Genomic DNA, 19,933 nt, shown 5'->3' with positions numbered 1-19,933 from the left:
TAAGGGCAGGTGATGCACGGTGACTTTCTGGAAGCCGGAGATGGAAAATGTTGTGCCAAAACCCTGATCTAGAAGATTTTCCATTATACCAGGATCCACTTGACACTGTGATGCTTGGCAGGGTCGAGAATCAATTTGCTAGGGGATAAAAGAACAAATTACTTACCTCTCAGTAAAGTGATTTCTGATGGATGTTCCTGCCACAGATTCCTCATCTACGATATCCCTATTTTGGCGTAGCTGTACTCTCTGAAAACTTTTCACTGGCAGGGGGCGCAGTGCTGCTCCGTGCCGGTTCTGTCTGACGCCTCTACATGCTTGATATGACGCTCGGGCCAGTATATGTAGCGGAGCAGTGCCCCATGACCACAGTTCTACCCTTTTTCACTAGCACTCTGAAGCCGAGAGTACGTAGAACCGATGGTGTACAAGCTTCTCGCAAAACGGGAAGGTAGGGAGGCCGATGAGGAACCTATGGTAGGAACATCCAACAGAAGAACAAGTTACTTACATTATCTGGTAACGTTCTTTCGATGCGATGTTCCTCCGACGTATTCCACATCTATGATAGGTAATGTCCACAGCTGTGCTGCTTCGGAACATTTTTCGGCAGAGGGCGTCCTGCATTGACGTCATCCCTAGAGGGCCTCTGTCGGGGGTCGACGTCACCGGATGTTATATATAGGACGCACGGCGCCCGTAGTCTCAGTTATAGTTTTTTCCCAAAACGTGTGGCACCAATGTCCTGCCAGCATGACTGCAGAATGCCTTGCGGAAACGTAAACTGCAATCACATAAGAAATTCTTAGTAGCGGGGCAGGGTGGGAGGGTTCGATGTGGAATATGTCGGAGGAACAGCCCATCGGAAGAACGTTACCAGATAAGTTAAGTAACTTGTTCTTCGAGGGGATTGTGTCCTCCGACATATTCCACATCTATGACAGACTCCCAAAGCAGTACCAACATATGGAGGTGGGAAAAGAATTTACAATTTATAATTTTAGAATGCCCAATTCAAATTGCTGCCCATGGATGGAGTCCAAGGAATAGTGTCTCGCAAAAGTATGGACAGAGGCCCATGTGGCTGCTTCACAAATATTGCGGATCGGAACACCCCTCTGTAGAGCAGTGGAGGCAGCCACACCGCTAGTAGAGGGAGCCCATAAGCCTACTGGAGGGTCCTTTCCCGCCAAACGGTAACACTCGGAGATCGTCAAAATGATCCATATAGACAAGGGGCCTCATTACGAGTAGGGCGGTAAGGGATACCGGGCACCGGTAAGGAGACCGGTGCCGGTAATCCCCTACCGCCCTATTCGGAGGTCACTTGGAGGGAACCGTAAGGAACGTATGGTCCGACCACACGTCCCTTACAGGTCCCGCTAAGGGACCAGGGCGCTAATAACATGCTTGCAAGTCGCAAGCATGTTATTAGCGCCCTGCCATTTCCCATTGAGCCATATGGGACTTACTGGTCCCGCCAGCGTCGGACTACACCGGTAAGTCCCCACTGAACAACACTGGTGCCGGACCCGTTTATTGGTGGCAGTCATGGCGCAAATAGGGCCATGACTACCACCAATCTCGTAATGAGGCCCAAGGTCTGTTTGGAAACAGCCTGACCTAAGCGCCTTCCAGCATAACCAACAAAGAGCTGATCGTCCAGTCTGACGCGGGACATCCGTGAGAGATAGAAACTCAAAGCCCTTCTAGGATCGAACCTATGGAGCCACTCCTCTTCCGTACCAGGATGTGGAGGAGTATAAAACGCCAGAAGGATCACCTTCTGGCTCAAATGGAATTCCGACACAACCTTCGGAAGAAAAGAAGGCTGCACCCGCAGGACAACCCTGTCCTTATGGAACACAGTAAAGGGTGGCTTGGTGGAGAATGCCTGTAACTAACTCACTGAGTGCGGAAGTAACCGCAACCAAAAATAGCGTTTTAATGGACAACAGTCACAACAGACAAGAATGTAAGGGCTCAAATGGAGCTCCCATTAGGAACTTTAAAATCAAATTCAAATCCCATCCCGGCTCCTGGAAAGGTGGCGGTGGCAACGCATTAGTTAGTCCTTTCAGAAATTGAGAAATCAAAGGGATCCTAAAATAAGAATATTCCTCAGACGAGCGCTTAAATATGGACAGCGCCGCCAGGTAACCCTTAATGGTACCCACTTGCAGGCCCCTCTGGGCTAAAGAAAACAAAAGACAAAACGAAAGGAATGGAACATTGGAAAGGATCCACATTCTGTACCCTGCACCAGTCACAGAACTTTCTCCAACGGCAACGGTACAGGGATTTCGTTGCGGGCCTTCTGGCCGAAAGCAACACCTCCATCACGTCTTTGGGGAGGTCCCAATCCTTATACCTCAACCTTTCAGATACCAAGCATGAAGGCTGAGAGACTTGACCTCCGGATGGAGAACCCGACCCTCCTCCCGTGAGAGCAGATCGTCTCGGTAGGGAAGATGGAGTGGAGGGCAGATGGACACGTCTAGAAGGTCCGGGTACCACACTCCCCGTGCCCATGCCGGAGCAATGAGGATCATCTGGAAACCGAACCTCTGCAACACCTGCGGAATGACAGGGAGTGGAGGAAACGCGTACAGCAGTGGGAAGGACCACTCCACAACGAACGAGTCCCCAAAGGCTCCTCTTGGAGGAAATTCCCGTGAGCAGAATCTATTGCACTTCGGTTTGACACTGGTGGCGAAGAGATCCACTTGTGGGGTTCCCCAAAGGCCAAAGATCTCCAACAGAACTTCCTGAGCCAGCTCCCACTCGTGAGAGACCGTGCTCCACCTGCTCAGAGCGTCCGCCGCCACGTTTTCGTTTCCGGCCAGATGAACTGCCGAGATCGAAATTTCCTGTTGGATGGCCCAGAACCAGAGCTGCATCGCCTCCCTGCACAGCGGGAGTGACCCTGCCCCCCATTTTTTGTTGAGGTAGTGCATGGCCACTGTATTGTCCGTCATAATCAGGACATTCTTACCCTGCACAGATGGCAGAAAAGCCTTCAGGGTTAGCCTGAAGGCCCGCAGCTCTAACAGATTGATGTGGAGTCTGGACTCCGACAGAGACCAACGGCCACTGGCTGTCAACTCGTTGGCCTGTGCTCCCCAACCCGTGAGGGATGCGTCTGTCGCGATCGTCACCTCCGGCCAAGGTTGCCAAAACCGAGCTCCCTTCATCAGATTGCCTTCGACGGCCCACCACAGAAGATCCTGTGAGACCGAGGGCGGAATATGAATGGGATCCGACATCCTGCCGCAGAACTGCGACCACTGCATCTTGAGAGCCCACTGCAGAGATCTCATCGGCAGCCTGGCCTCTGGCACCAGGAAAATGCAGGATGCCATGAGGCCGAGCAACTTCAAGAACTCGAATGCCGGGAGACTCTGGGCATGTTGAAATTTGTCTACCATCTGTAGAATGTGATGAGCCCTCACCTGGGGAGGCAAACACTGCCCCAGGGATGTTTCGAGCACTGCTCAGATGTATTGGAGCCGCTGGGAAGGTGTCAAATGAGACTTCTTTAAATTGAGGGAGAAGCCCAGCTTGTGAAGGGATTGACAGGTGATGGACAGATGATCAAGGGCTTGCACGGGAGAGCGTGCCCTGATCAACCAAACATTCAGGTAGGGGTAGACGTGAATCCTCCCTTTCCTGAGATATGCTGCCACCACCACCATCAGCTTGGTGAAGACCCTTGGGCAGAGGTCAATCCGAATGGCAGGACCCAAAACTGAAAATGCGAGTCGCCAAACACGAACATCAGGTACTTCCTGTGCTTGGGATGAATCGCCACATGAAAGTAAGCATCCTTGAGGTCGAGAGACACCAACCAATCTTGAAGTTGAAGGGCCAGGAGGACTTGAGAAAGAGTAACCATCTTGAACTTGTCCTTCCTGAGGAGCTTGTTCAGCCCACGCAAGTCCATGATGGGTCTCAATCCCCTGTCTTTTTTTGGGATCAAAAAATATGGGGAATACCATCCCTTGTTCCTCTCCGCTACAGGCACCAGTTCTATGGTGCCTTTCTCCAGCAGGGATAGGATTTTCTGCGCAGGGAGTGGATTCGGATGCTTCAAAGAGAGCTTCCCCGGTGGACTGTCGTGAGGCCTCTGCCGGAAGGGAAGACAGTAGCTGTGGGTTATGATCTCCAGAACCCACACATCTGAAGTAATGGCACGCCATTCTCCAAGATGCTGCGCAAGTCTGCCCCCAACCAGCGAACCATGGGACATGGCCTCATGACTGAGCGGACGCGGCTGCGGCAGTACCTGAGGGCAAGGAGGCAACTGCCCGCGCGGCTTTGCCACCTCGAGTACCTTGCTTTCCACCTCTGGTACTCCTACAGTGGCTCCTTTGACTGGCAGCTCCTCTCGATCTACCAAAGGAAGAGTAGTACCGAAAGGAACCTCCCCTTCATTGCTGTCCCCTAGGACAAAATGGCAGAGGTTGATGTACTGCAGCGCTCAAAGACTTTGCTGCAGCTTTGGAGGTCTGCAACCTCTCAAGGCTCTCATCAGCCTTGCTGCCAAACAGATGGACACCATCAAAGGGTATGTTGAGAAGCTGAGAGTGCACATTAGGAGCAAACCCCGACTTCCGCAACCACGCAAACCTGCGTATCACGGTGCTCGCAGCCATGGACCGACTGAAACCGTCTGCCGTGTCCAAACCCGACTGAACGGCTTCACACATGGCATCCTTGCCGTCTTGCACGAGGGCTAGAAAACCATCCCGTTCCTCCCCTTTGGGAATATGTTCAGCCGCCAAAGATGCACAATTCCACAGCGTGTGAGTGAATCTCGCCAAGGCACAAATGGAGTTGGCTGCCTTCAAAGCCATACCCCCAGATGAAAATACCTTCTTCGCCCAACCGTCAAATCGCTTACTGTCCCCATCAGGAGGGATGGTAGGGTACGCAGCCTGCTTTGCGGGGGCCGTAGCCACCTGCACCACCAAACTCTCCGGAGTAGGGGTCACTAATTGCTGGGCGGTATTTTTTCGGAAGTGACTTATTCACTGCCGGGAGACTCTCCGGAGCAGTCCAAGCCGCCGCCAACCTTCTTTGCAAAGCCATGTGAAATGGCAACACCAGGTCAGTGGGTGGACCTGGGTCCAGGATGTCCGTCAGATCATCCTGATCAAAATCACCAGGTGGAGCAGACCACCCCAAGTATTCAGTCACCCTTGACATGAGATGCCTATAAGAGGATTCGGCATGCGTCCCCAGCTCAGGCCTGACAAACTCCACCTCCGGATAGGTGTCAAGACCACTGGTGTCATACAAGGACTGACCGAGTTTCTCAACTGACTGTGCCCAGACACAAGGTCATCAGGAACATCAGGAGGCACAACCATCTCCTCCTCAGACCCTTCTTCCACCTCCGAAATATAATCCAAAGTTTGGAACAAATCCAATCTGGGAGGAGGAACAGAGTAGGGCTAAAACAGGCCTCACAGATTTACTGAGAGCCTTCCTTGGTGGTCCCACAGCTCTCCGGGGCACCTCTGGCAAATCCTCCACAAACGGCGCCGAGGGAATCAGCGTCTACCTTGACCGAGGCGCCGCCGGCGTCGACAAACTCTTCGAGGGCAGAGCCTCGAGAGAGCCCCTCGACGGACACGGCACAGATGGCGTCGACGCCTTCTTCGAAGGCTTCACAGGTTCCGATGGTCACAATGGCATAGAGGACTGGGACCTGGACGTGGCACGGCTATGGCGATCTCCCTTGTCCGACCGGGACCTCGACGGCTCCCGATGATCGCGCTGACCGCCCGAGCCCAAAGGCGTGCGAGTGGTGGACCGAGCCCGTACCTTTCCAGCTTCTTTCGAAGGCGCGGACGGAACTGTGCCTTGTAATTCGAAAATCGCCAACATTTGCCGGCGGAATGAATCCCATTTGGCCGGCGACTAAGACTTGGTGGGACAAGTCAACCGTCTAGTGGAGTCCTCCTCCGACGAAGACTGGGAAGGCGACCGGTGACAGCGCTTCCTAGAATTCCTCGACAAGTCAGAGGAATGGCGGGAAGCACTCCTAGACCGAGATCCCCTGGACTTTCGCAGACGCAGAGAATCGCCCCTCGGGTCATCGGTCGAAAGCCCAGCGGACTTCGACTTATGGAGCTTAGACACCCTACCTACCTTCAATTTCTTCTTACATTCCCCGCAAGGCCTTAGACGTCAGGGACGGACACTCCTCGCAGTTGTCGGTGGCATGGCTTTCATCGAGGCACCAAAGGCAGATGTCGTGCGGGTCTGTGATGGACATCTTCGACCCACAGTCCCGACACTTTTTAAATCCCGACTTCGGGGTAGCAGAACAAGATGAAGACACATTTGAACAGAAGAATCGAGCGCGCCGAGATTTCGAAGCAAACACGTTGAGGAAAAAACGAAACTGAGGCTACAGGCGCCGTGCGTCCTAAATATAACATCCGGTGACGTCGACCCAAGACAGAGGCCCTTGATGGACAACGTATCGATGTCATGGACGCCCTCTGTTGAAAAATGTTCCGAAGCAGCACAGCTGTGGAAATTATCTGTCATAGATGTGGAATACGTCGGAAAACACAATCCCCTCGAAAGAACATTACCGAGAGGTAAGTAATTTGTTCTTTTAATGGATTCTTTTCTGCCTCAGATTCCACATCTATGATAGAGTCCATTTGGAGGAGGGAGGAAGCAAGGACACCACCTAAACCAGAAAACTAGGACTGCCCTACCAAAATGGGGATCCTGGCCCTCAACGGAATCCAAGCAGTAATGCTTAGCAAACGTGTGTAAAGATGCCCACGTTGCCACCTTGCAAATGTCCAGGATGGGGACTCCCCCTCTGCAGGGCAGAGGTGGCAGAAACTCCTCTGGTAGAATGAGCTGAGACCTCTAGGCACATCCTTCCCAGTGTGAAAACCCAGAGGGTGAGGGTGTTTCTGTTAGGCAGAATCCTGTGCAGTGCCCTTAGGGACCACTACACACAATTAAGACTACAGGTGGGAATACAAGTTTTACCTTTGGTACAAGCCTGTACTACTATGTTAAAGTGGTAGCAGTAGCGGAGCAGCCAGGCTTATCTCAAGAGTATATGAGCAGTAGCAGAGATTACACAAAGGGACCACAATTACTGTGACTGGAACAAAAACCTTACATCAAGAAGAAACTCGGAGGCACCGCTTTCTACCACTTAGCCGCGAAAACCTGGAACAACATCCCAAAATTGATAAGGAACACCAAAGACCACCTTAAATTCAGAAAATTACTAAAAACCTACCTCTTCAACACCGGAGACTAAAACCGAAACAACAATAAGACAAACGAATCATCAAAAAAGGACAGTGACAAACCGCTAGAACCGACAGAAGTACCCTGGGCACCAGCAGGACTGACGCTGGACACAGGGGTCCACCCGCGAGACCTGGAGAAACGGATACAACTACTCCAGCCAACCCTTACCATCCCCCACCGCCCTCTCAGCCACAACTAGGTCCCACGAGGCTGTGGAACAGACAAGATACCACCAATCACCACACAACCGGGTGTATGGACAATAGCAGCGGCGCTAGTCATGTGGAGGGGGGAGGAGCAGGCAAAGTTATCAAGGGAGCGGGCGGAGGGGACAGCTATATCCTCAAACGGCCTCGAATGGAAAATCGGGCACCTACCTCCTGAGGCTCAGGGTGTACAAGCATCCCGTCGGGTAAGATTACACGAGCCCAACCGGTTTCAGTCCAGGATAGAGATGACTAACGAATACCATTATCAATTTCCTTCTCTGCATACACCTCTCAAACTCCAAACCAAACACAACCACAAACCTCTAGCGCAGCAAACCGCACGAACTTCACTACACTGCAACAACAAAACAAAAAAACACAGACTCGCACATCAGCACACGACGACTGCCGGCCGCATGCACCCCAGGCCCAGCCGACGGAACCACCGGGCTGAGGCTGCCAACAGCACATCACTGCAATCTTGCACTTTTCCAGCCTCCACCCACTAACCCACCATCCCCCCCCTCTTTCACAGCCGCCAGAGCGCCAGGGGACCACTCCGGTGGTGATAGTGCGCGGTACAAATGACCTTTAACATTAACATTAACTCAAGCAAACACTGACTCAAGGTTTCAGGTAGAAAAATATAAGTACATTTATTTTTAAACCATTTGTTATAAACACAACACTTCTATTAAATTCAAAACCACAAGTAAAATATGCTACAACTAACCAATTCACTTTGTACGGTATGACTCAAGGTAAGTAGCCTGTGTTTGAATGGACCAGTGTTATGAAACAAGACACGTTACCGTGAATACGATTGCGATCACTTTTTGACAGTTCGGTGTACTAAATAAACGCGTATCCGTGACAAGAAATGCTACCGGGGCAAAAACACACTTAGCACCTGAGATACCCAGAGGGAGTTGGAGGCAAAAATCATAGGCAATATGATAGTTAGGCAGACAGAATCGAAGAACACTCAGACAGGAATTCAAGAGTCAAAGGGCCGGAGCCAGGGTCAAGTGACACCGGGTGCCTGGTGTCGAGGATCACACAGTCGAACAGTTCACGGTTCAACAAAGCCAAGAGTACTTTGCTATTGTCAATGTTCGGAAGCAAAAGTTATAAGAAGGAGGGAAGACAAGGGCAAGCCTTGGAGATGAAGAGAAGGGATTCACCCTAATTCCTCAAGCAGAACACAGTACCTTATTCAATGGAGAGGCTGGTGCCCTGGCAGTTGTTCCTGTTGGTTTCCCGCAGACCCACAGTTCCTGGAGCTTCGATGTGAAGGACGACGACTGGAGGGGTCTGCACCACACAGGGATGAAGCTGGCAGCAGCGACGATGAATAAAAGGTGTGCTCCTTAAAAACAGGAGAGACTCTTCAGATGGCTATCCGGACCACTACAGCAGTGTGCAGCGATTTCGACCAAGAAGAAGATCCTCGGGCTGTGGATGATGAGCTGGTTATCCCCACCAAGCTCAAGGGAAGAAGACTCTGGACTGGATCTTCTATGGTCCTCGAAGGGTAGATGGCTCAGGACTGCAGCAGGGCTTCACCGGGATGGGGTAGTTGCAGCAGTCGACTTCTTCTCCGCTTCTCTTCGGTTCCTTGTAGTTCCAGTGGCGACTCTCTGGCTTCTAGCCCAAGAGACCTGCCTTTTATGCGAAAATCCCCCATTCACACAGCCTGGCTGTCAATCACACAGCAGGGGGGTTGTTCGGCCAGGACAACCACCTCAGCCAATCATGGCAAAGTGCGACTTGGGTTTCCTAGGATACCCTGTGCAGGGGGTGACTACACCCCTCCCTCACATTCAGCCCACCTAGACACCCAGGCGCCTGGAGGAGGGCTGAGCAAAAGCCTGCCAAAAGACGGCGAACAAAGGAGGCAAACCTGGTTTGCCACGCAAAGTAAGACACAAGAAGGACTTTAACAAAAAGAAATGGCGAATAAACCCGACTGGAGCCAAAAGAAAAAGTATTTGGTCAAGCGGGTTTAAGTTCGAGGCTAATATAATAGCCTAAAACAATACCACGTATAGTATAATCGCGGTAGAAAAGTTAGGGTAGATACCACTGCCACCAGCCAAGTCTAAATGTTAAAAGAGCGAAACAATGCTACAGGAGGTACAGATACAAAGGGATACGAAGTAACCCTTTCCAGTACTCCATGGAAGATGGGGTGTACTGGATCTGTGGTAATTTGACTAAGTAAAGTTAATGGCAACTTTACCCTTTTCTGGGGGACTGTAGTTAGCCCCAGAAATGGAGTCCGTAGGAAGTCTAAAAGACAGCCCTGTGTCACTGCACTGAATGTGCTGTGTAACACACAAAAAAGGGGGCTACTGAAGTGGTGTACTCCAGAGCCCACAATCACAAACACAGGTAAAAGACACATGGCAAAACCTGGGTAAGAGTGGGGGGAAAAGCTCACACTCTTACCAAGTGAAAGAAATAAACTCCAGAAGTCCAGCAAAGCTGCTGGGGGACTCACTAGGTGAGGGAAATTAGCCAGAAATTAGAATTCTCCCTAACAGTTTCACAACCTAGTCCCCGAGGATCCCGTACTCGGGGTGGCCAGGGAAAGACTATCGCTTTTGGATCCTGGGGGTGGACAAGCAAGGGAAGATCACCTGGGTAGGGGAGACCGCAGGGAGTGGGGGGGAAGCACCCAATGGTGGGTCATGGTATCCCCCTTTTTCCAAAACTCATCTAACCCCTATCCCTGCTTATTTTATAGGAAACTACAGCTCCCATAATTCCTCCCCACTTTACATTGACAACAGTAGTAAGATGAGGAAGATGAGGAATGAGGTCAGAAAGATTACCTCCACTGACTTTGTTTTTCTCAGTGGTTTTGTTCTTTCCAGGTAGAGCATGACTGCCCTGTGCACATCTAGTGTGTGTAGGCTTCTTTCGGCCATGCTAGTGGGATTCTGGAAAAAGGTAGGTAGTTCAATTGATTGGTTCACATGGAACTTGGAGATTAATTTAGGCGCGAATCTGGGATGAGTGTGTAGAACTACCTTATCCCTGTGAACTGCATCAAAAGGGTCTAGCACAGAAAGGGCCTGTAGTTTGCTAACCCTTCTGATAGAAGTGATAGCCCCTAGGAAGGCCGTCTTATAGGTCAGGTCTTTTAGACTTGCTTTATGCATTGGCTCAAAGGGAGATCCTATGAGCCTGGTTAAAACCACATTTAGATCCCATCCAGGAGCTGGGTGAGAAATGGGAGGATAAATCCTCTTAACCCCTTCCATAAAGGCCTTAATCACTGGTATCTTCCACCACAACACCTTTTGTTGTGATGTGGTGTAGGCTGAAAGAGCAGACAGATGAACCTTTAGGGAATTGAAGACCAACCCTCTGTCCAACAAATGGGTTAGGTACAGCACAATGTGTGTGGGTGAACAATCTATGGGATTGACACCCTTGGTATTACACCAGATGACAAAATGTTTCCATTTGCTGGCATAGCAATAACGGGTGTTAGGTTTTCTAGCTTCCCCGAGTATGTCCATGCACCTCTGAGGGAGCTGTAGGTGTCCAAACTCTATGACCTCAGGAGCCAGGCTGCTAAATTCAGAGTTTGTGGGCATGGGTGTAGGGTCTCCCCCTGTCCTGAGACAACATGTTGTACGGAGCAGGGGTTTTACCGGTGGATGCAGTCATTCATGGCTACCAGACATACTGCCACCAGTAGTGTGGATTGGGACCGAACAGTCCCAACCCTCTTCCTGGGCACTAGCACACATGACATACAGAAACCTGCAAAGGTTGCAGTTTTAAATAAGGCATCTCGCAACCTGGGGGAAGCCAAAAGGACAAAACAAAAGACTTTGTGGCACAGCCATTTTCGGCACTTAACACAGTTTTGCAGTAAATGAGGTATGGTCCATAAAAACAAAGTACAAATATTTTAAAAGTAAGCTGCTGCCACCAGTTCATCTTATGCACACATGTAAAAACACCCAAAAAATCCTTAGAGGGTGGCTACGGCCATAAAACAAAATGACCCCTATGCAAAATCCCAGAGCAGTGCAGCTGAATGCTGCGCTCCACTGGAAAAAGACAGGTTAGGTGCTCTAAACTAAAGCAGACTGTTTGGGGGGTTCACAAATGGAGGGAAAATTGAACCCAAGGGAAATCGTTCCTAACACTTGACACTGTCCGTGTGCATTGTTTACAAATGCTAATGACGGCAGCGACATCACACACCGATTACGTGTGACGTCACCTTTGTCATATATATAAAAAGCAAAATGGCAGCCATGCAGAGCTGGCACGCCAGTAATGGGCTGATTCCATAGACAACATCCTTGCAAGGAGTGGAATTAACCATTATATGAGTAAATGAATCTGGATTTAAGGATTCCAGAGCTAAGTAGTGATTTAGAACAATCTAAGGACCATACTAAATTATATTTACATATATGGTTTTCAGACAATGACAAATTGAAGAAGCAGGCCAATTGAGATGACATTAAGGATTGAATAATCAAGAAAGCCTAGTAAACACTGATCAAGAGAGGGGCGCAGATCTAATGATCACACATCACAAGGGTATAGGATCACCCATAATTCTTGGGAATATGGTTATTGACACAGTATATTCTTTTTGAATTTGAATAGGTATAGCAACCACGACACACATAACAAATAAGAATCAGAGCAATTAGAAGAATTAGGGTGAGGTGAACAGAATCCATCTCAATATATGTCATAGACTTTAGATCATAGTTAATATCAACCATGATAGCCTATTTTGGGATGATTAATGAGGCATCACTGAACTGACAGACAAGACAAGCACAGCTTTGCTCAAGATATTTAATGCTGGTAACTGAATGTGTTAATTACATTAAGGTTTTGGTGATGGCACTTAAGGACAGCATGCTGTCATGATGCCTACCCCCGGGAACCCAGACCAAGTCCAGCAACCCCGGAAGCAGGCATCAAGTTATACTAAGCAAACCCAACAACCCCTGCTAGGGGCTATTTGGGTGCAGTCCTGGTGCCTATGCCGCCAGGCTCATATGGAGAGTCAGTCCTGGCGCCATGGCCTCCAGGCTCATAGATTAAAACTTAACTGATGCAGCCCATGCTGCAAACTCACCTGATGCAGACCATGCTGCAAGAGCTCGAAGCCAAAGGAGGCTTGGAAGGGACTACTTTACCTAATGGACTATTTTTTACTCTGGTGGGGCTGGGGAGGAATACTTACCTGGGACTACTTTGGAGGCTATTTAAACCACACCCGAAGAGCAGCACACGCTTCGCGTTATTCTGCATCCAGCAGCGTAACGCTCACCGTGCCTGTAAGTCTGCATCCAGTCTTCTGCCACGCCTCCCTCGAGTCCGGAGCTCCTAGAAAAAGGGGAGAGAAGGAGAAAAGGTTAGAACAAGAGCAATACCTTTGATCCTTACCTGAATTCCCGATCCATCGCGCCTTCGAGCTGGAAGAAAGAAGTTATTTTATGCGTGTCGCCACGCCTGCAGCAGCGCCGCGCTGAACTCACCCGCCTTCGCAGCATCTTCACATTCCACCGCATCCTTCTGCATGCTCCCGCCGCACTTCGGCACATAAGGGGAAGACAAGAACAGCAAGGTGAGCCAAGGGAATACACAGAGGCAATATTAGTTACCCCCCCATAGACTTACCTGATTTTACCACCGGGGGTACTATATTCCTCTTCACGGGTCGGCGCAGCTTCCATTGCATTCTCGCCGAACCCCGGCCCCTAAGGGGAAACAAAAGGACAGCAAGGTGAAACAAAGGGACAAACAAGGGGAAACCCCCTCACCACAATAGACTTACCTGATTCTACCGCCAGAGGCATTATTGCCCGAGACTTCATACTTTCTCTCAGCGCCTGAATAAGGAAGAAAGCAACAGGTTACATATTGACATTTTATCGAAGTGTGTTGGATAATACAAATACTTACCTGAATAGTACCGGTTGCCACGAGGAACTCTTCGCTAGGGTCAAGCTGCAACCTGCAAGGAATCGGACAAGAGTGAAAGTCAGACATTTGAACTCTTACGAACTACATACTTACGGCGTCTTGCCAGGACTCTCGGAGTCAATAACTCACCAATTCCTTCGAGCCAGTGAAGCAACTGGTTGTCTACGCGCACCTGCGCTCAATGCAGGATGGAGAGCTCATCTTTCCAAACCATCAGGTGAGAGTGTAAGAGGGGACACCAAAGGTGATCAGTGGGGAGAACAGCGGGAGTGGGGGGGGGGGGTTAACACTCAACTCCACGGGTGGTTAATTCCCTTTCTCCATTTGCAGAAGAATATTCCTACGGGTCAAGCAAACGAAGCTGGGTGGGCCAGTCCAGTCCGTCATCTCGACACTACGCGTCACATTGGTGGAGACCGCAGCTGTCCAGTTCAGATCGACGCCCTTGTGGGAGCCAGGTGAGCGTAACACATGATGAGTTGATTACCTAAGTGCTATATGGAGTAATGGAGAATTTATTTTGTCCTTTTTTCTATTTTAATTTGATTAAACAATAAATTGTATATTTATTTTAATAATGCACACATTTTCTTTTAAAATTTCTTTTAAATATGGCTTGTTAAATACAATTATGTTGGGCATTAATATTGTCAATACCCATTTGTTATATAGACTGTGCTCAACTGTTACGTAAATGTCTTCTTGAAAAATCGAGTGTGATATTTTGTTTCTACTGATTCTTTGTAATTATTGTTTTGACATTGTATGTAAATTGAAAATTTAACAAACCATGTTGGGATTGATATTTTAGAAGTGTATTTACAGTAAGAAAGTGCACGTTTAAAGCCTTGAAGATGACCAATGGACGAAACACATGTCGGCTCAACACATATATTGAATATTGATATATAACAAATTGCAGCCTGTGTATTTGAAGTACATTTTGACACTGTAATAGGAAAAGCACAATACTCTGGGAGGCACAATTTATACATCATATTTCTAGGGGATGGGGGCAGAATCTCTGCAACCCAAAGTCTGTAGCTATCCTACCTTATTCTATATCCTAATATATATATATACCTATTCAAACCTAAGCGCACTCAGAAACCGGGATATCCCCATACATTTAACCGAGTTGGTGCTCACTATTGTACAGGAACAGGCGTGTTTCCACCAAAGTGAAAAGGAGTGCATGAAATTAAAGTTAAAGAAATTTTGGACCTTGGTTTGCTGAGAAAAAGTAGGAAACGGCAATGCCACCTCTATGGACACCTTTACCCCTACCTTGGTTATGGAAACACTGCCGGGCTTGTTTGCTGCAGGAGTCTGCCATCAACTATAGTGTGTAAAGAAGTTACTGACCAAATGAAATGGCCCCTGGAAGTAGAGGTAGCAGGATCCTTGATAGCTAGCCCCAATGATTTAGCTGTGCCCTTAGAGGCTTTGAACTTCTTCAGGTACTCAATTGTTTTAGAACAAATTGATTGTTACCATCCAAAGAATTTGTTCTGGATGCCTGGGATGAACCCAGAAATCCTCATCCAGAAATGCATAGTATGAGTGGCACTATGCTGTGCCCAGATCAGACTAACGTATGCTGAACCAAATCTTTGTCATTGTCCGTCAGGGAGGTAAACATATCCATCTCCTGGATTTCTCCACATGTATGTGGAGTTTTGTGAACTTGCTGGAGGTTCTGCTTCAAAGCAGCCTCAGAAACCACACTCCAAAGGGTGTGAATGTACTTGGCCTGGGCACAGGGGGCACTCATAGCCCAAAAATCCAGGCTGCCAGAAACAAACACCTTGCATCTATGGTGTCAAGCTTCCTTGCGCTACCTGTATGGGAGTAAACACGGAGAAGTAGCTGGCTGTGACGCTGCAGTGGAGGACAAAACTGCAAGGTTCTCAGGTGTTTGGTGTGTGGACAAAAAGTCTGGAGCCACTTTGTGCTTCTTGGCGAGATCTTGGTCCACAGCTGGAGTGGAGCAGGCATTAGCAACACAGCCATGCAGGGGCAGCAAACACGAGAGAAGTGTGTGCTCAGAGAAGTCCTCCACCCCACCAGAAAGTAAGGGCTACAAACCAAAAAAGCTTATGATCACCTTCCTCAAGATCTCACCCATCTTTGATATGAATTGACCCCTGGGAACCGGGATATAACCCAGTACGGTGCTGGCACCAAAGCTGAGGAAGCTTATGCAGTGGCTTGGATGACCAACAGCAGAGCATAGCAGCCCCATCAGTCTCCACAGCTGGGCCTGAACCGAGCCAGCAGGTATGTAGTTGCAGACTGAAAAGGTGCCTCTGCCAGCTTCAAGAAACAGTGGACTCCGACTGCACCTCCAGCACAGTGGTAAAGAGATCAAGCGTCTGAAGCTTAACAGCCTTCCACTGCTCCAGAGTACAGGAGTTAGTAGGGTACGGATCCATGGATGAATCCTCAGAGGAGTCATGAACCCTGGAGAAGGAGTAACTAACTGCTCTGCTTCCTGGAGAAAGAGGAAGAAGAGTGTTGTTTAGAGGTGTCATTTGTAAAGCAGGACATCTGGCAGAGTATTTCTTCTTCTTGTACATGCATGCAGCAACCGAAGTGCATTTTTCATCTGGCTGCTCTTCATGGACCCAAGCCTTCATGGAGAAAGGTACCTAAGCTGGTGACTTTCTCAGTGCCTTTGACGTTTCCTTCTTGAGGAATGTGTAGAATTTATAGGCATACCACTGGTAGGCCTAGGAGCGCATAGATTGACAGGAGTCACTATGCCCCTCCAGTAGGTGATAAGACATATATCTTGTGGAGATACGACAAAGACATCTGCCTCATACAATTCCTGCGGGGCTTGAAGTCTGACACCTTCTGGGTATTATTCATGACAAAGTAGAAAAGTAAAAAAAAGCAAGTAGAGTTCCAGAGCAGATATTGGGGGCATAGAAAAATGAAACTTTGGTAATGGGGCACTGCTGGCTCTATATATACTTCCTTTGGCAACATGTCCGGCGTCATGGGCACTCAACAGGGCTGAACCAATGCAGAACCATGTCACACCCTATGGTGACATACGTTTTCGGAAGAAAGCTGGCGCTGGAGAAGCTACATCTTAGATGAGGAATCTGTAGGAGGAAGAAGTCAATTACAATATGTGATTACATCATGATAAAATGTTATTTGTTTAGATTACATTGTATATTAAAAATGTAGGCTCTCAAAGTTTGAAAGTTATAACAAAGTACCAGTGATCTACTACAATCCATAAACCCAGGGTTGTGCTCATGCAGTGAACTTGATAGCCGCAAGTTACAGAGATGAAGTGTACAACAGAGCACCCAGTGCAATTTTTATAGGCACTTGGTGCATATCAAGGAGAGCAAAGCAATCATTTTACAGAGATATTTTACTTTATAGTAGCAGAAACATCGCAAACACGGGGTGCTGTATACAGAAAAGTATGGCGTATGGAGTTATATGGGAGAGAGGGATTGCAGAGACCAGAATGAGATGGGAGGGAGGTGTGGGGGAGGGAGTTATTTCTTTGGCGTTTATTTTACAGATTTATAATTTGAGGCATGGTGAGATGAACCAATTTACATGGAAACACACAATTTATTTAGCGAATTAGAGAAAAGATTAGAATCAAGCCCTCCATGTTCCAAGGTCAGCAACTTCATCACTCAACTACCTCCCCATGTGGCATTGCTTCAGATCCTCTTTTATACTGCCATTCATCATAAAACTATGTCTCTGGATGTAGTCTGATCAAGAAAAGCCGAATATGAATGTTTGGCAGCATTATTCATCTTGCCACTATAAACTTAAAGAAGAGGTAAGTTTGTCTAACCCTACTTAATTCATATTAATGTAGCCAGGGCTATACATGATCTTCAAGTGCACGTTTTATAATCTCTATTTTTTAAAGTTGGAGATTAAATAATTTTTAAGGGAGTTGGAAAGCAATACCCATTCACAAAGTAGTTATCTTTTAGGTAAGTAAAATACATTGTAACCCTAAAACACATGTATTTTTGTGACCAATACTTCTTTACAACTAGTAATAAATACACATTAAAAGATATCATTTTATATTAAAGCTCATCTTCACACAAGCTCCTTCCTGCGGTACTGCTCTGCTGGTGCCACCGATTTAAAATGACATGTGGACTATGTGTTGGTAGTGCGACAGTGACTCCATCAAGAGGTGGTGGGGAGCCTTAGAGCCAGTCCTGCCCCAGAGGTGGGGTGTGGGAATTGTGAGTCCCAGTCCCTGTCCCTTCATGCAACTGTATGCTTGAAATACATGCATACCACTGTTGATCAGCCTTTTCCGACACTTCCCAATTCTGTCCATTCTTTCAATTTGTCCCGTAGGACATCCACTACCAGCAGTCTTTGAGGCAGCACCATCAGAGAACAGCTGGACATGGGGCGGGACAGTGGAAAGCTGCAAGTCTTCAGAGCATCCTGCACTGCGAATCAACGGCACAAACACTGCTCAAGAGCACATAACAAGGGACAGTACACCAGCCTTCTGAGCATGCAAACCGGAGACCTCAGCAGTTCAACAATCTCTGTATACGATTTGAAATGGACACAGTTCCCTTATCAGCAAACTCGCCGTGGATCGGCCTCCCTTAAAAACCTGCATGAAATCCGCCAATAGGAATTGGGAAATGGTCTTGAAATTCAGCTGGCTGCCATTCCCTATGGCCAGCGAACCCGCATATGAAAAAAGGGGGTGGGGCTTAAGACCCCTTTTATGTTTTTATCCACCTGTAACAACTCCATTGTGGAAAGGGAAGCCAGGTGAAAAAGAGACCCAATGGAAAGGGAAGTGTGTGGATAAAAGGGGGCAAAGGAAACAGGAAAGAGGATTTGGGTGAGGCCCAGGAAGGAGAAGGAGGACCAAGAGACCAAGCGGAGGAAGAAAGGGATTGGAGAGTGTGGAGTAAACGTGCTGAAGGAGTGGTGAAGGTGAGGCATTGGTTGGTGAAAGTGGTACAGTGGTTTCAATGCATGTGCAAGGTGTGTGTGAGATAGTGGAGTAGGGAGAGAATAGGGAGGTGAGTCGGTAAGTGAAAGGAGTGTGAGAAAGAAGGCATGGGTGGAGAGCAGTAGTGGGGAAAGGGAGCATAGTAGTGTGGAGAGGTAGTAGTATGGTGGAGGGGTGCAATAGTAGTGCAGAGAGGGGAGTAGTAGTGTAGATAAGGGAGTAGAAGTAGTGTACAGAGGGGAGTAGTAATAGTGTGGGGAGGGAAGTAGTGTGGTGATGGGAGTAGTAGTGTGGAGAGGGGAGTAGTAGTGGTGTGGAGATGGTATGGGAGTAGTAGTGGTGTGGAGAGGGGAGTAGCAGTGGTGTGGAGAGGGGAGTAGCAGTGGTGTGGAGAGGGGAGTATTAGTGGTGTGGAGAGGGGAGTAGTAGTAGTAGTGTGGAGAGGAAAGCGCAATACAGTAAGATCAGAGGGTGGAGATAGTTAGTGGCAAGAGGAACATTGAAAGGACAGAAGCGTGAGGTAGGAGAAGACACAATTGGTGAAGTAGTAGGGAGAGTAGGAGGAGAAAAAGGAGAGTGACAGAGGTAGAGTGTCAGTATCTTGTATGGTAAGGCTCCCCCGAGTCTTTCTCTGTACTGACTTGGTTGTAGACAATCGCTGCAGTATCTTCAGTCGGGTGCATGTGTCGTGAAGATGGGGGCGAGATTCTCTGAAAGCCACCCTGGCCATTGCTGATAGTCCCAGTAGAGGTGGGTTACCGAGTGAAATGCCAAAACAAGAAGAAAAAAAACTTCCAACAGGGAAGAAAAAACCTGAGTGCTGCAAGGATTTCTTGAGTGGTATTTGATCCACAGCTGACAAGAAAAGAGGCCGACAAAAATAAAGCCAGTAATTATAATCCAAAACTGGAACAGATTCCACAGGAGAAAATGGATCCAAGGAAAACAGGACCAGAATAAGGAAGAGAAAGGGAGGGGCAGGCGAAATAACTAGGCTGGGAAGAATGGAAGGAAAAAGAGCCAAAATCAAAGAGCTTCAAAACAGAACGAGGTGGGCTAGAAACAAGCTCCAAGAAAATAACACAAGGAAGTATAGAATGCGCTGAGCAAGGTAGGAATTATCCTAATACCAAGCGTTGAGACACAGAGTTCCACCGTTAGTGTTCTGAGTTATAGCAGAAAGCAGAAGCGAAGCTTGAGCCGCAAGACTAGAGTGGGCTGAACGCAATCGCACTGAAAGGCGTTCCGCCATCTTGGAAGTAAAAACTATGCAGGTGTAATTTCCAGGAGGACCAAAGCCATCCAGGGTCTGCGAGGCATGACAGAGAGGCACACTATGATGCGCAAGAAAAGGAAAACGTGGGGCCGGAGTGTCTGAAGACACCAATCCTGACTTTATATCACATGAGGTTACCTAGATTAGGGACCACCTAGATAGTAATTTAGAGAGAGAAGGTGTTTCCCT

At 48.3% G+C, this 19,933-nt stretch overlaps 1 protein-coding gene across 7 annotated transcripts in view; it reads right to left on the bottom strand.

Annotated features, from left to right (window-relative positions):
- The window catches only part of NF1 (neurofibromin 1), a 3,279,657-nt gene that overhangs the window by 410,156 nt on the left and 2,849,568 nt on the right, over window positions 1-19,933 (bottom strand). The gene's annotated exons all lie outside the window — the stretch shown is intronic.

The sequence above is a fragment of the Ambystoma mexicanum genome, chromosome 9 (genome assembly GCF_040938575.1).
Source record: "Ambystoma mexicanum isolate Mex_15411 chromosome 9, UKY_AmexF1_1, whole genome shotgun sequence".
Taxonomy (NCBI): Eukaryota; Metazoa; Chordata; class Amphibia; order Caudata; family Ambystomatidae; genus Ambystoma; species Ambystoma mexicanum.
This window is presented reverse-complemented; position numbering and strand designations above follow the sequence as displayed.